The 15,747-nt window shown below is 45.6% G+C and overlaps 1 protein-coding gene across 3 annotated transcripts in view; it reads left to right on the top strand.

Moving 5' to 3' along the window:
• LOC115397898 (tetratricopeptide repeat protein 28) overlaps positions 1-15,747 on the top strand; it is a 161,508-nt gene that overhangs the window by 82,744 nt on the left and 63,017 nt on the right. The window lies entirely within an intron of this gene.

Consider the following 15,747-nt stretch of genomic DNA (forward strand, 5'->3'; position numbering starts at 1 on the left):
GGCCCCTCAGGCGGTGAACTGGTCCTTTGGAGCGTTGTGGTATTTGACAGGGCAGCTGTAATTGCTCCTCAGAGACCGAGAAGAGTCAGCATCATCAAAATGAGCTCTTTTGAAAGGGATTCACTCCGTTAAGGACTGAAATGCCGCATAGGAGGAGGGAGACCTTAAGAGCGCGAGACAGGAAAAGGCATTTATTCATTTTCTGTTAATAACTTTTATATCTGTGGAGAAATTACCTCAGATGTCTTCCTTGGGCCCTCTGAGGCATTGAAATCTCTTGCCCATTTACTGTCGTGGCCCTTTCCTCTTTGCAGTCCTTTTTTCTTTTCTCAAATTTATTCTCTTTTCGCTTATGTCGATGGTTGTGTATTGAAAAACATGAGTGAGGCCAGGCCTCGGGTTTCCCCAGGGGCAGCACTGAGGCTCTCTGCAGCACGAGGCATGATGTTCAAAGGCTCTTCCAGCTTTTAGCCAATTGAAAGCCAAGTGTTTAGTGAGTTTGAAAGTAGTGGTCGTTCCCTTCGCTGTGCTGGGTCAAGTGAGGGGCACGGACATACTGAGGAGTCTGGACTTTTGGGGTTTTGAGAGTAACTAGCCTGGAGTAGCTACATCCACATCTGCTGCTTGGAGATAATAGTCATGGTGTAGCACTTGGACCGAGTCTTTCTGAGGGAGGTTTTCCTGCGGGCTGTGATAAATATACCTCTGTAATTGACCAGGGTGTCAGAATGCACTCGCTCGTGTTTGTCTGGATTCAGTGAATGTTGATTTTTTTTTTTTTTTGACTGACTGGCCGAGACAGCTGCAGGAGCTCTGCCGCACCACCTGCTGTTGTGTGACTGGGCCTGTGTGTGTATGTATGTCGGTATGTATATGTGGCGGTTGGTGGAGGGGCACGTTCTCCGGGTCAGACGAGTCACCGCCGGGGTGATGGCTGTATTCTTGATGGGTGACCTAACTTCCTCACCCGCCACCTCTGTCTCCCATCATTCACTCTTGCTGTGCGACGAGAATGATATATCACCACGTGCTCCAGCAGACGCAGTGTGCGGGATAAATCGTATCAGCTGTCAATTAGCCCATAATCTCTCTTCTGCGTAAATCAAATACATTTGCATTAATAATTTCGGGACCTTTATGCCTGAATGCCTTCAAGAAGGACTCCATAAACAAAGCTGGCGTCCCCCAGGGTGAAACCTGGCTGTTGACCCATGGTGACCTCCTGACCAGAGCTGCCATGTCCTCCTGACTTGGTTCAGTGACGTTCTGGATTGGGACCGACAGACAGAGAGAGAGTCAAGACAGACTGACGGTTTGACCCAGACACACTGGAATGCAAAGCGGTGGATCTACAGAGATTATGCTGCCTGGTTTCCTTAGCCTCTATTTTATGCAAGTACACCCCCCACCAGCGAAGCCTGGTCACAGAGATAGGTGCTTTTTTTTTTTTTTTTTGTCTGTATACTGTATTGTTACTGGAACTGATTTGTCAAATTATTTTCTCTTTTTTTAGGAGATTTTTTTTTGGGTTAGTCTCTTGGTGGGGATCGTTCAAAGTGCAGTGGTGAAAGATATACTCTTCGTCCTAATCTTATCCTCTTTTGTGTGTGGAAGTCTCAAGCCGACCACTGCTTCACTACCTTTGTCTCTTATCCTTTTGCTCCCTCTCTTTTCCTGCTCTCTGCTTCCCTTTTGCCACTTTGGGATTGTCCATGGAAATTATTCAGAAATGGAAAGGAATGAAAAGTCCAGGGTTGTGCAACTCTTTGTTAGTACACACATCCAAGTCAGAGCAGGCACGGTTACAGTTCGGCAGAGAGACCTTTCATTGTTAAGGCAATGCGAGCTCTTTGCGTTTTTTGGGGTTTTATTTCCTCTTCCAGTAATTTTCAAATAGAAAATATTCCCGATCTGGAGTTGTTTGTTGTAAACTCAACGTCAAACTGTTGAATATGAACTGTGTTAGTATCAGTTGATATTTCAATCCTGGTTTTATGGGACATAAGTCACTGAGTTTACTTCTTTATATGCTATTTGGAGAAACATGGGCAGTCATCTATGCAGCACTCCATTTAAAATGATATTAGACATGTTCTGGTGCATTTGCTTTGCACATTCTCAGCGGGGAAGGACATTAAAATGCCCTTCTGAAAATCCTTCCCTCCTGTTCCATCTCTGTCCCTGTTCAATCACAGGTAGCTGTGCTTCGTCGGGGCTCCTCTGTAAGCCCGATGTCACTCTCCCGGAGCCTCGAGACAGCAAAGACAGGAGGGGGATTTGTCTTCCTTTCCCCTTCACTTATCTCTTTTGTTTGTCCTGGTTTCCATAGATGAGCAGCAGCTCTGCGTTCTCTTCTCAAGCGAAGCTAAGTGCTGCCGCTCCTCTCGACCTGCCAGCTCCAAATTGGCAGCCTGACCTTCTTTTTCTTCCTCGGGGCGTCTGCACAAAGCCATACCTCTACCATGGGGGAAAAATGCAATTAAGAGGTGACATAAACACTGAGCACCCGTTGTAGTTGTACCCAGGAAGAAGGAAGAGGGTAAGGCAGCTGCCACGGTGACACGCGTGCATAGACGCTGGTCTATTAATTGGGCTTTACGCATTGCAGAATGACGCCGGGGTGAGCCGCCCCGGCAGAGCCGAGTGGGTGTGACTCTGAATGAGCCCTGACAGGAGAGCGTTGTCGAGCTGTGTATGCAAGACGCCAGGCTGTCCTCTGACCCCGTGTTTTGATTTGTTGCCGGTAATTAACAAATAATGATTTGCACTGATGGCGAACACGATAGGCGTAGCAGGGATGCAAACTTCAACCACCGTCCAAAATGATGCGTAACCATTTCAATTCATGTTTTAACAACAAAACAAATGTTTTAAGGGTTTAATAAAGGCTAAATGATGTTGCTAATTAAAGTATAGCTCCATTGAACGTTGTCATTTGGATGAAACTTGAGATCCATGCTTCTTCAGACAAAACCAAATTCATTCTTAGTGCGAGAGTTGAAGCTTTGCTAAATTTAAAACACGCACAGACACACTCAGAGGTAGAAAATCCGACAGACTGCCTGAATTTTGTGCTTAGTGTTTTCATTATCAGTGTTACAATTCATTAGACATAATTTTCATGCTCTAATTGACCTCAATAACTAGTGAATACCTGCAAATGATATAAAAATTATACGCTATAAAATCACAATGCCCCATTTGGTAATGTGATATGAGAATACCTTGCAGCTTTTATTTTGAGTAAAGGAAGCCTATTAAAACAGCCACTGAGGGGGAGTGCGGTGTAATTGCCAGTTGAGGTGTGTGACATTTGGAGCGGCACATCGAATCTGGCCCAAAGTCCAAAAGGTGTTGTGAGGGACTGAGTAATTACTCTGGTCTCTCCAGGCAACGGGTTTAATAAGATGACTCAGTGATAGAAATGGATTGCACACACACACACACACACACACACACATACACACACACACACACACACACACACACACACACACACACACATGTGTGCTCACACTTGGATTTTTGAAATTCCCATAGAGGTTACATAGATTGTTATGACAACACAATTTAATTTGTCCATCTCTTTGTCTTTTGTACCAGGCTTTATAGTTTTAATTAGGATTTCTTTTGCTTCACACTGACATTAATACTTGACAGAAATGGTCAAAGATGTGACATTTAGATCATTATTATTTCTGGTAGATTTGGCTTTTTCCCCCTCGAGGCAAAGAACAACATGAAACCTTAAGGTTGATGTTCTGTAAAGAAGCTGTGCGTCACAGTTTTATCCCAACATCCAAAGATAACATTTATTTTTATCTGACAGACTCTCTCGGAGTGATCAGGGGTGATCTATGTGCTTGGTTATCCTTGTAAACAGCCTGCCGCTCCGCCATGTCTGTGCTTACCATGTTTGTACAGTAGAAGAGTGGCTCCCTGGCCCTCTCCTCGGGGTTGTTTAGCTTTCAGACCCCTGACAGAGGAAAGGAACCTCCCTTGGGGTAACATGAAGCACTACAGGTTGAATGAAATTCTCTCTGAACACTCCAAAGCCCTCTTCATCTCTGCAGGCTGTGGGGAGGGGGAAAAAAAAAAGCATCAGAAAAAATGTTTAAAACAGGATGCTTAATCCAGCAGCTACCAAAAAAGTATGGTGCTGCACCAGTTTCATTTTTACCCCTGAGAGAAAACACTTTAAAAGAGGCCTAGCATGATAGACGGTATAATGAGCCATCACTGGCTGATATTAGGGAGTTTATTCATAGAGGAACACTAAAAGATGCCTTAGTGTAGAATGTTATCTTAATGCGACTATATGATAAATGATGCACGAGGAGTAGCATTGCAAAACTGTTTGGAAATCCGTTGCAACATTTTTTTTTTTTCCACCGTAGAGTGCTGAAACATATTTTGTCGAAAAGCAAAACATCACACGAAAGTGTGTGTGCTTGTTGTGTGCTGACAGTCAGTCTCTAATGTGGGTTTAAAAAGTACTGGTACACACGGCTTTATGTAAAGCTGACACAGGAGCACGGAAGCCTCGGTTCATCTTTTCCCATTACCCCGGTAAGCTGGATATAATATGCTTCAATATCTGTATTGTTGTTAGGTAATAGACTCACACTCGCACACAGTGCCATCTAATGATAAGTCGTGAGCGTAAGTTCTCCATTTAAGGGGGCGGTCCGGAGGGTGTTTGTGTGTACGGGTGTGTGGTGGGTAAGTTATTGCGAGGACTCGAGCAGCGGCTATTGCCTCAGTAAATGATGGTGGCCGGGTTGGCTACATCGACTGGGGTCATCACTCCCTGGGAAGCCTGATAGGTAATTCATACACCCCGGCTATATAGAGGGGGGGTCAGTGCCTATTGGCCATTCATCATCCTGACCTGCGTCCAAGCCTAACCAACCCAGCCCTGCTGGTTTGTGGTCACCCAAACTGTTGCGTTGACACGGAGGGGCTGCAGATTAGTATTCGGCCTTCAGTATTTAGCTTTCGCTGTGCAGTCATTGCTTTTCACGGTCAAACTGTGTCCTCGGAGGCGTCGCGGTGCGTCGCTGTGAGACCGCTGGTACAGACAAAGTGCTAATTTGAATTTGCACATTTCCTGATGTTCATTTGCAAAGTGGTGTTGCAGACATGCACCTTGCTTGGGGTAATCATTAGCACAAGAGGGGGGGGTTTAGTATTCTGCTCAGCCGAGGCGCTGACACCGAAGGGTCCCAGGCTTCTGTTTCTATTAGAGTCCAGGCCCGCGGCAGCACAGAGAACACTTCAATGAGCGCTTTCTCAACGCGTGGCGATCCCACCGCCGCAGCTGCTGCCCCCCCTAACGCTCGGGCTTATGGGTAGAAGCATGACACTGGAGAACACCCATCGTATTCTCATGCCCTCCTCTTCTTTATTCTCTTCTCTGCTGCACTCACCATTTCACTTCCAATTTTCGCATTGCCCGGTGACGCCCGCTCCCCTAAGACCCCCAGCTCCTGTGGGATCAGCAGACTCCTCTGTGAGCCTGTGTATGTACTCAGTTATTGATCAGGGTTGTGTCTTTGTGGCTCTGGGCTCCTGCTGCTATTATCACTGCAGTGTGGAGGGTGGGCAGGAAGGAGTGTGGTTCACAGCACTGAAAGCTTCAGGGCGATGTGTGTCATCCAGTGGGATTTACAGTGTGCACAGCTTGTCTTCAGTGTGAGCTGCTTTATTCTTAGTCTTTATATTTGCAACGCGCTTCAAAAATAAATACACCCAATGACAGTAATCGTATTTACGGTATATTTGCAAAGACAGCTGTCCAGCAGGAGAAAGGTAACGAGGGAGTACAGAAGGTATTGACAGTGTTTGTGCAGTGATTCATCTGGAGAAGCACTGTAAACACCAGTAGGAGGAGGGTGTCTAATGTGATAAAAACAAGACCGCTGTTGGATTTGTCTTGCAATTAAAAACCGGGTATGAGCTATTAAAATATGTTGGATACAAGATTGGTTTTAAGGGCATGGATGAAATCCTGCATTTTTTTTTTCCAGTTTTGAAACAGTTTTGAAACTTGCTGTCATTCATTTCCTTGAAGAGATGAGTGTGTTGTCCTTGATTTCCTTCCGCCACAGTCCTCCTTTAAAGTCCCTCTACCCCCCATTTCAGCTGGTTGGACGTGTTTGCAGGCGTGTACGCCAGCACACGTAATGCACTTTTGTTCCCATATGGTTTACATGCGCTGACACATCGACACACTCAGCAGAATCGTGTGGCACTCAAGGCACCATTCCTCTGTGGCTGCAGTGATTAATTACTTTTAACAAAGCAAACAGAGTCTGGCTTGTCGGGATCAATCTTTTCCCCGTCTTGGTGCAAACTACTGTCGCCGGTAATTGCCAAACTCTGTGTTGCATGAAGAAGGCCACTTTCACCTTTCCATGGTCCTGAGCTCACCGCGACCTTCATTTTCTGTGCTTGTGATCCTGCCGTCTTGGCAACTTCCCCTCATTTCTCTCCTACTCCCTCCGTGTATCTCCACTTCTTTAATTTAAGGCTCCATCTCTATAATGTCTTTAGCTGAAGCTGTGATGTGGGAAGCTACGCCATCTCATTTACTTCTATCACTTCAGCACATATAGATATCAAACATAATGCCTCTTCGCATTCATGCATGCTAATTGGCGTTGCTCCACCAAGCTGATCAAACACCATTAATCTATTTGCAGTGTATATTTGTCTCCAAATGAGAAAATTAATACATTCTGCTACTACAGCCAGCTGGGTGCGGTGAGCCCCATTGATTGTTGGCACCCACAGGATGACTCATAGCTCTGAGCAAGTGTTTTTATTTGGCTTGCTGTGTAGGATGTGCACGTGTGCATGCGTGCGTGTGTGCGCGCTTCAGCAGTAGATTACTTTTATGTTGAGACCAGTCGCCAGAGGAGTTTCAATTAACATAGTGTTTGTGTGTGTTTTAAACTGTCCACAGGTGGTGTGGAAACCTGTTCACTGTGTCTTATTGCTGGACAGGCCAGCGAGTCATGCAACATGCATGGAGATAGATGTCAAAGCCAGGAAAGACGGCTAACGTTATTAGCAGGCGGGCACAGTTAATGATGCATGGTGATGGCCAAAGAACGCCGAGGAGACTTGCTGTTTAATGAGCTAACGCGAGGGCTGTGCAGATGTGATGCTGGACCGCTCAGCATCATCAGAGGCCGGAGTCGCCTTTCGGTAAGAACCCTGCCAATTAGTCCACTTTACAGGAGTTAACTGTCAGGATTTCACTCTGAAATCAAGCACCTGCGGATAAAATGTCCATTAGCGGCGATGAGCAGCGTTTTGACATGTTTTCTTTCATTCCTCTGTTGACTTGTCGTGTTTCCCCTGAATTTGGTATTACCGTTCAGCCTGACTACGTCTTCGATTGACCAGTAAGTCTCAGCAGGAAATCATCCCTGAAAAATCCTCTGCTCATTAATAATGGAAAATCCACTCTGGTCCAGTAATAATCTTACTTTCCTCAGTTTCTCATCTCTTCTCTGACCAAGCAATGTGCTGGAGCATGTCATATATATGATAAGTAGAGGAGCCTGTCCGCTTGGGACTCATCACACACTTAAAATGGTGCAGCATGGAGTTCATATTGCAGTGTGGCCAAGGGGGAATTAGCGAGTCTATATATAAACCTCCGCCGCATGTGTTGTGAATTAAAGTGCATTTATCTGGTAATCGCTGGGGAGATCGCCGTGCGCACACAGGCACGGCAAAGCAGTGGCGCTCTCGCCACAACAGCCCGGTTTACTGATGCCGGCGCCGCTGCACGGAGAGATGGGAAGGAGAAATAGGTCATACTCAATAAAGAGCCGTGATAGCCTGGATGGCGGGAGACATGTACAGTAGACGAGGGAGGAATAACAAGAGGCATCTGTGCGTCCCCTTCATGCTAACCTTTATCTCCCCCTCACGCCCTCTTTCTCCGTCTTGCCACCTCCTCGTTGTTTTAAGTGCAGCTCTAACCCTTGGGCTACGTTACAATTGTCTTGCTTCACCCTAACCCTCTCGTCTGTCCAGTCCTCTCAGCATCTCGGCGCCTCATCTGTGATTCAGCTCGCCTTTACTCAATCATGTATGACTTCTTACTCACAGAATCAAAAGCGGTGGGTCTCATACCACGCTTTTCATTAGAACTCTCCACGAAGGCTGACTGCGAGTCGTTTGAAGCGTCGCAGGGCAGTTCTGGAGCAGCCACACTGTCAGGCATCCCGTGCTGCCGACTCCTGTTTGATGAAGAAACTCTCCACTAAGGCCGGAGCAACCTAATGAACCAAATGCGAGTGCTGACACTGGGGCATGGAGCTTCCTACTGTGTGACAGCGCCGGGGTGTAATGGCTTAGTGGACTTTCTGTCTCTTTGGGATTTTCAATGTCAATGAACCCCCAAAATACCTCTGGCTCAAAAGCCTCCTTTGACTCGGCAGCAGATTTTTCACACCTCGGAAACTGCCAGTTTTACCAGCCTTCGTTTTGCACAAAGCAAACGGTTCATGAATCCAATGGTGCAGTTTTATCTACGGTACATCTGCATTCGTCTCTTTTATGAAATTCAGCACATCAGTGAGGAGAGCAGCAGATCGAGAGCCCTGGAAAGCGCAGGACGTCATGCTCTGAAGAGTTGTTGGACGGGGGTCAGTTGGACACGAGTCCCCATCCTAATGGCTAATGAAGACGCCTGATTCCTCATGTTAAAAACATGTCTTTGAGCCAGCGTTTACCTAGAGGAGACATGCTTGATTTCACTGTCAAAGCCAATTAAGGCAGTAGGAATTAAGATAGAGGACGTGGCGCCTGAGGCCAGCAGAGTACAGAAACAAGGCCAAGTGTCCTCTTTTACCATCACTGTTGGGCTTAATGCATCAGGAGCACATATGGTGAGGGCCATGCATTCAGCACGCATCGTTTAGACATGATCAGAGCCCAATATTTACATCAAATCGGTTATCATTTTGAAATGAACAAGTTGTTAAGAGGTTATGTAGTCACAACAACTTTAATTTGGCCGCCCTTTCGGTTGGATAAAATGTACGGTATGAATTTAAGCCGTGCAGATACTTCCTAATGAAGTGCTTTTGTTCACCTTTAGTCAAGAAAGGTTGGGCAGCACTTGTGCAGCCTGGAGTTTGCTCTCTTTTTCAGGTTCACCATCTGGCCTTGATTGATTAAAGCTCCTTTAAGTAATTAATGCCTACTTTAATTGAGAGTCAGCCCCTGTGGCTGTGGGGATCGCGCACATTGCTCAGCCAGAGTAGAGCCAAGGATCTAGTTGAGAGGGGCACGGAAATCTGTTTAGCACCCTGACCCTCTCAGCCGCACATCTAAAGACTCTTAAGATGCTAATAGGAATGCGAGTACGCTCGCTGCATCCATGTGACAAATCAGGCTATAAATCATAGCAGTAGAGTGTGACATGGCTTTTCTAACATTGGAATTAACATGGTTGGAATAAGCTACAGGCGTACTGCGATTGTATCTGCTGCTTTATCACTCTTCGTCGGTCTGTTTCCTTTGTGAAAACCGTCAGTTATGGTGGACATGCACGTAAGCAGAAAGAAAATTGAATTTCCTCTGCCAAACAGTGCATTGTGACAGTGTGTCACTGCGCGACCCCACAGCTTGCCGCGATTGTGCCTCTTCGTCTGTTTGTGATGAATGAGCAATAGCGGGTTTTTCCCTTCTGTTTCACGTTGATTGTCACAATGGATGCGCACAACATGACACTTTGCTGGTCTCGAGCCCTGACCTTTGTTATTGAAGATTCTCTGCGTCTTTTGGTAATTGTTTTTAGAGAACGTTAAACCATCCCCCAGTCAGATAATGTGAGACACAGTGAATACAGAGTGCTCAGCATTGATTCCACATACCTGACGATGACCTTTTCAAATCTCAAGTCCTACGCTGTCTGCCAGTTTGATGTGGGCCAGATAATCAATTCCTTGCAGCCATGAGAGACTGACTACTGCGATGTCTCTCAGAGTGGAATCTCCGCCGGGCAGCCTCCAGGTTTACCTGGCTTTCATTGTCGCCACTCGCGGAATAATGAAACATTTACCCTTTAATCGCCAGCCCCGCAAAGAGTGATCAGTTTAATTTGCTCCCATTAAACCCATCCACTCTAATGGGCTAATTAAGGGCTTTGGATGGAACAGCAATCATCACTGGAGCCTACAATGCCCTTAGGGAGGAATACATCAATGGATCATAAATATTTTACTATGTCTACCTACATGCAGATTGTGAGGTTCTTCAATTTGACTTGCATAAGCGCTTAGCCTGCACCTTTGGTGTAGCTTATACTGTTGGATTACAAAAAATCACTTTAGGGTTGATCATGGTGAAAAACCCCACAAGACAGCCTGTAATAATAAAAATAAATGATTCTTAAAAACCAACATTTTATTGATTGGCTGGATTAATGAAGCAATCTTTCAATCAGTGTGAGGGGGAAATAAATCTTTCGCTGCTTTTTTTCTCACAAGCAGACCACATGAGCAGAGGAAAACACGCACTTGATCGATGTAGGTCAGGGTTGTTTTCTGGTTTAGGGTTTGGCGTTATTAGATTTGGGAGACGGTAATAGACAGGCGGCCATGTCATGATTCCATCCCGGTGACCCCAGGGGCCAGAGGTTTATGTTTGACCCAAGGTGATGCGTTTAATGCCCCTATTGCCCCTCCTGTGAGGATTGACCTCCTGCCCTCTCAGTCCTGGGGAATAGAGATCTGTACCTGCAGGGAAACGATGGATGGATACAAACTCCAGGATTTGGCTTCAGAAATAGATTTAATTACATGGAGTAGTCTCCTCTCCGCTTCTTCTGTGGCTTTCAGCTTGTCAACTTGAAGGGCAGTCGGCCCAAAGCAGCAATCACTCCTTTTCACTCTTTTTTCCAGCTGTTCCCCCAGCTAATTTGTCACGGCCGACAGTTATCCCTGGATATTAAATTAAGCAGCTGACATTTTGTGTACCCGACGAATCGACGGTGTCACCTTGAAAGTGTCGTGCGTGGGAGACGAGCAAGGGATGGTGGAGGCGCGAGTCTTAAACCCCGGACGACACATGACATTTCTGGGCCACACCGAAAACCATTCGATAGGACCCGTGGTTAAAAAGCAGCAATCTTTTTGTTCCTGTCACACTATTAGTGCTAATCTGAACCCAGCATCCTGTGTGTGTGGAAAGCTGATTTTCCGTAATGCATGTTTGTTGGGGATGCGTGTTTTTCTTGAGGAGACATTGATGTATTTTTTCAGCTGGTATTTGTGTGTGTGTGTGTGTGTGTGTGTGTGCAGTGTGTTTGCAGCCTGCTGTCCTTATTTGATGGACTGATTTGGGTTCCATTATGTCACCAGCAGGGATCCGTGCAGAATCGTTGCATTGGCACCACTTGCCCTGTGGGTGATCAGAAACCATCAGCACCAGCAGGCGTATCCCAAACACACAACAGCAGCTCGGGGCGTGGCACTGTATCAGCTGAGCTTACTCGGCTTCCATCGATTTCCACATTTGAGTGCGTCTCTATTATTGCTGATCACCGATCTGAGCGCAGCGAGCTTCAGGAGGCCAGAACCTTGTGAGGCACAGCCGGAGCCGCAGGTTCAGTGACGGGTCACCTGCATTATGGTAGACATCAATGTAGCAGAGATTTATTTCTCTCTACTGAATGTGTAGGAAAAAAAAAAAAAATCTTCAGCGGATTGTGAAGAAGCTGAGTATGTGGACATATTTCTAGCTTGAGTGCGCTTGATACAAAACATTTACAAATCACCTTGGCAGTTTGATTTGTTGCTGAAAATGACTCATTCAGGGTTGAATAATGAATGGATTGCGTTACTACTGTTTACACACCGTACAGTGCAACCTGCATGAATTCCCTGTGTTGGAGGATGCTTACGCAGGCACTACAGAATATGTATTCTGTCCTAGCGGTTTTTCTACATGTAGAATTGTGTCTTTTCAGATGTATTACGCCAAAGTGTATGTTTACACATGGCACTGCTTCACCGCCATATGCAAAATCAGATTCTTTTTTTCCCCCATTGTTAGCTTCTAATTTGTCTAATGGCACAGGGAGCCGAAACATATTTCCACCAAATACTTCCTTTAAGCCCGTTATGCCCCGATTTTGAACAAGGATAAGCAAGTGCAAACACAGACGCGCTCCCGGGGGATGAGGACACCCCTGGGGTCCCAGTGAGCTGAAGAGGAGCCTAAGAAGGGGGCAAGGACATATGCTGAGGCATTAATCGGGTAATAGCAAAACAGACTGCAACAGCTGGTGTTGCGCCAAACTCACCATCTTAATCTTGTCAACTTTCTGTTCAGCCGCCTCCCGACTGTGAGCCTCATTGTGAACAGCAGAGCTGTCGCAGCCAGAGAGTCGTCCATGTTTTCTTGTAAACGTCTTGTTAGAGCGAAAGAGATCGTATGCGGTGATGTGCACGAGATTATCTGTCTATATGTGTGCGGAGAACGTTGGTCCCCGACCGCGTGAAGCATATTGTTGGACTGTTTTTTTTTTTGCATCATTTCCTTCTCCTTCCTAAGCATAAAACATGAATATTTAAAACTACATCAAACAAGCATTCATGAAATATTAAAATGTTCGAGAAAGAAGAAAGGCTTTTATCCTCTCTCTCATTCGTACAGTGTTTTGTAGATCCCTTTTCTTTCCCTCGCTCTTTGGCACGCGCGCACACACTCGCGCGCACGCGCAGTCTTGTATTTCTATCCTTGTGGGGACCGTCCATTGACTCCCATTCATGTCTAGCCCCTAACCCTGACCCTTACCCTAACCCTAACCCACACCACAACAAAGCCTAACCCTAAAGAAATGTTTTTGCACTTTTACTTTTTTCAGTAACAACAACATGGTCAAGAAAACACTGTTTCTCCTACTTAGGACCGGAAAAAGGTCCCCACAAGGCACGTCGTTCCACGTTTTGCTATCCTCGTGGGGACATTTGGCCCCAACAAGGATAGAAATACGAGAACGCACGCACGCACACACACACACACACACACACACACACACACACACACACACACACACGGGCCAGCATGCATGCGCATTACTGCTCTCAGAATTTACCCACGGGTGAGAACGACAAACCTTTCCTCTCGATCCACACTTCTGTGGTATCAGCACATTGCTCCATTATTTAAAGGAGGCAAAGATGCAGGATGGTTCAATAATTTAGGCCCGGATTGAATTTCAGGCAAAACACAATACTGGAGTTTCTCGGTTTGTGGATGTCATGTCGTACAAGATGCTCAACAGATGTGTCAGACTTAAAGCAGGGCTGGTGTTTCGCTTTCGGACGAATGATATTCAGTTATGCTTCCTATTTGGGGACATGGTTTTTGGCTAAAAGATTAAGCATCCGCTTTTACCATTCGTTTTTGTGTATCTAATACTGAATGTCGAGAGGGCAGAGGAAATCTGGGAGTGCTCTCATACCCTGTAAGGCTTTCTATCTTCCTCCCTCCTCCTGTACTGTACCTCTTCCTGCGGCTGTGCTAATCACTGAGGCTATAGCTCTCAGCAGATGCTGCTGTGTTTTTAGGAAAAAAAAAAAAAATCCTGTTAAAGCGTGAATGAAATAAATGTGTGGGGGTAAAATCTTCCTCTCCCTTTGCCAAAAACGCCACTTCCCATCGCCAACCTGTTGGTGTTATTTCTGCTGCTTTTACTCCTATGCAGCTTTTGATCGTTTCCTTCCGAGGCTTTTGCTCAAATATGCCATGTTCAGTTTATCATGGGTCTCATCAGTGTTTTTAATTAGAATTCAGCTTCTGTGATGTAAATTGAAGTGAATCGTTTGTTTTATAGCTTGAATTGACTTGTGGATTACGCAAAGGCTGATAGATCATGTGTTATATCATGTGTCTGCATTCAGGCAGCTGCATGATGTGTTTTGAAGGCAATGGAAGATTAATGAAGGAAAGAAATCTTATAAGACTGCACGCTACATTGATTCTGTCATTTTAGCCATGCTGCTTTCGCTTCTGCATTTATTCTCCTGCTTGTGTTTGCAGTATTTTAATGCATTCGCTGTGCAGACTTGTCTTTCAACTTCAGGCGGGGCAGATAGGCTACAATGAAATGATTAAAGAAGATGCCAATTTTAGTTTGAATCAAACCTTATTTGATTCATCTTTTTTTTTTTTTCCTCTCATCTTCTTTCCCTGGTCTTCTCGGTCGGGCACGGCGCTCAAGAGAATGAAAGCGGGAGCAGTCATATTGTAGGCCAAATCTAATCAAAGGGAGAAGTGCTTTTAAATGTCTTTTGTTCCCTCGGGCAAAACGTTTGTGGGCCTCTAAAGTCGGAGCAAGTGCATCCTGCTCAAACTCCACCGCCACAAGATGCAATTAATATTGAGCGCATACAGTGGCCTGCGCTCCTCTGCTATAATAACAGTGTTAGAACAAAGGTTAATGCTTTGAATTTAATCCCTGTCCTCGTCGTTTTCAATGGAGTCCGGATGCAAGTGAAGGGAGGCGGAGAAGATGGAGGAGGGGGTGAAGGGACGGCAGGTCTGCAAAGAGATTGGTAGTCAGTGGGGGGCTCGGACGGAAGCAAAATTAATTACTGGTCTCTATAAATTCGATGTCATGTCTCATTTTCCCCTAATCCTGCCCGCCTTTCTCACTTCCTAGAGCGGCTAACAGAGAAGCTTGGGACCGCTAATGAAAAGGCCTCTTAGATGCTAATGGCAAATTAGCCCCCGTGTCGCTTTTGGAAGCTGCGAATGGACTGACTGTCTCCTCAGTGAGGAGGTGGCCGTACTGCCGCTGCATGGCAAGCAAGCAGCAGCAAGAAGGCGAGGGCCTCAAACACCGACAGTTTACATTTTAGAGTCATCTTTGAGCAAAATAATCGTGCTTCAGAGTGTTAAGCCTAAATATGCCAATCCTGAGAGGCAGTTTTAGTCTCATTCTGTCCTTTTTTTTGGTGCCGTTGTTGGACTGGACCAGAGTCAGGTTTAGCAGCTCGCTGGGATTATTGTCTGATCAGGCCTTAGACGCATAGACGTGCGCGGATGAAACATCTCTTCTCTCTGGTGAGTCCAAACAGACATGCTGAAGAACCAAAAAAACACCCGACTCACTTACTGATGGGCTTTGGATCCCGGAGAGAGGAGCCTGTTTCAGGTTTCTGTCTGCACGATGTTTCAAAACATAAGAGAAAGATACTCCATCAGGAGCTGCTTGCAGTTTGTCTCACTGGTGCTGCGACTCTCTCAGCTCTATGAATAAATGAGTGGTTGACAAAGCTTTTTAATTCTTTTCTGCTTGAAAAACCATTTTAGTATCCAAAACATAACACAGGCACATATCTGATGTAAAAATATGGCAAAACAGGCTTCAGCCACTTTTGTTATTATTTTACAACTGCGTCCCGTCAAAGGGAATGAACAATCTGAAGTATTTATAGATGTTCTTTTTGGAGTTGCAGTCAGACTCAAGTAAGTAGCTCTGTCTTATTCCCCTTTTTCTTTCTCTCCTCTGCTCCACCAACAAGAAATCCCACCGCTTGACTTGTGCAGTTTACTCCCAGAGCAAACAGAGTTTAAAAAAAAAAAAAAAACTGAACAGGAAAACAACAGTGGCTCCTATGAAGGCAGCCAGCCATAGTGTAACATGTTCATTTATGTAAAACTTATAATCCAATTAACAAGTACAAAAAAGCCCAGTGATCACTCTATTAG

This window comes from Salarias fasciatus, chromosome 12 (assembly GCF_902148845.1).
Source record: "Salarias fasciatus chromosome 12, fSalaFa1.1, whole genome shotgun sequence".
In the NCBI taxonomy this organism is placed as follows: Eukaryota; Metazoa; Chordata; class Actinopteri; order Blenniiformes; family Blenniidae; genus Salarias; species Salarias fasciatus.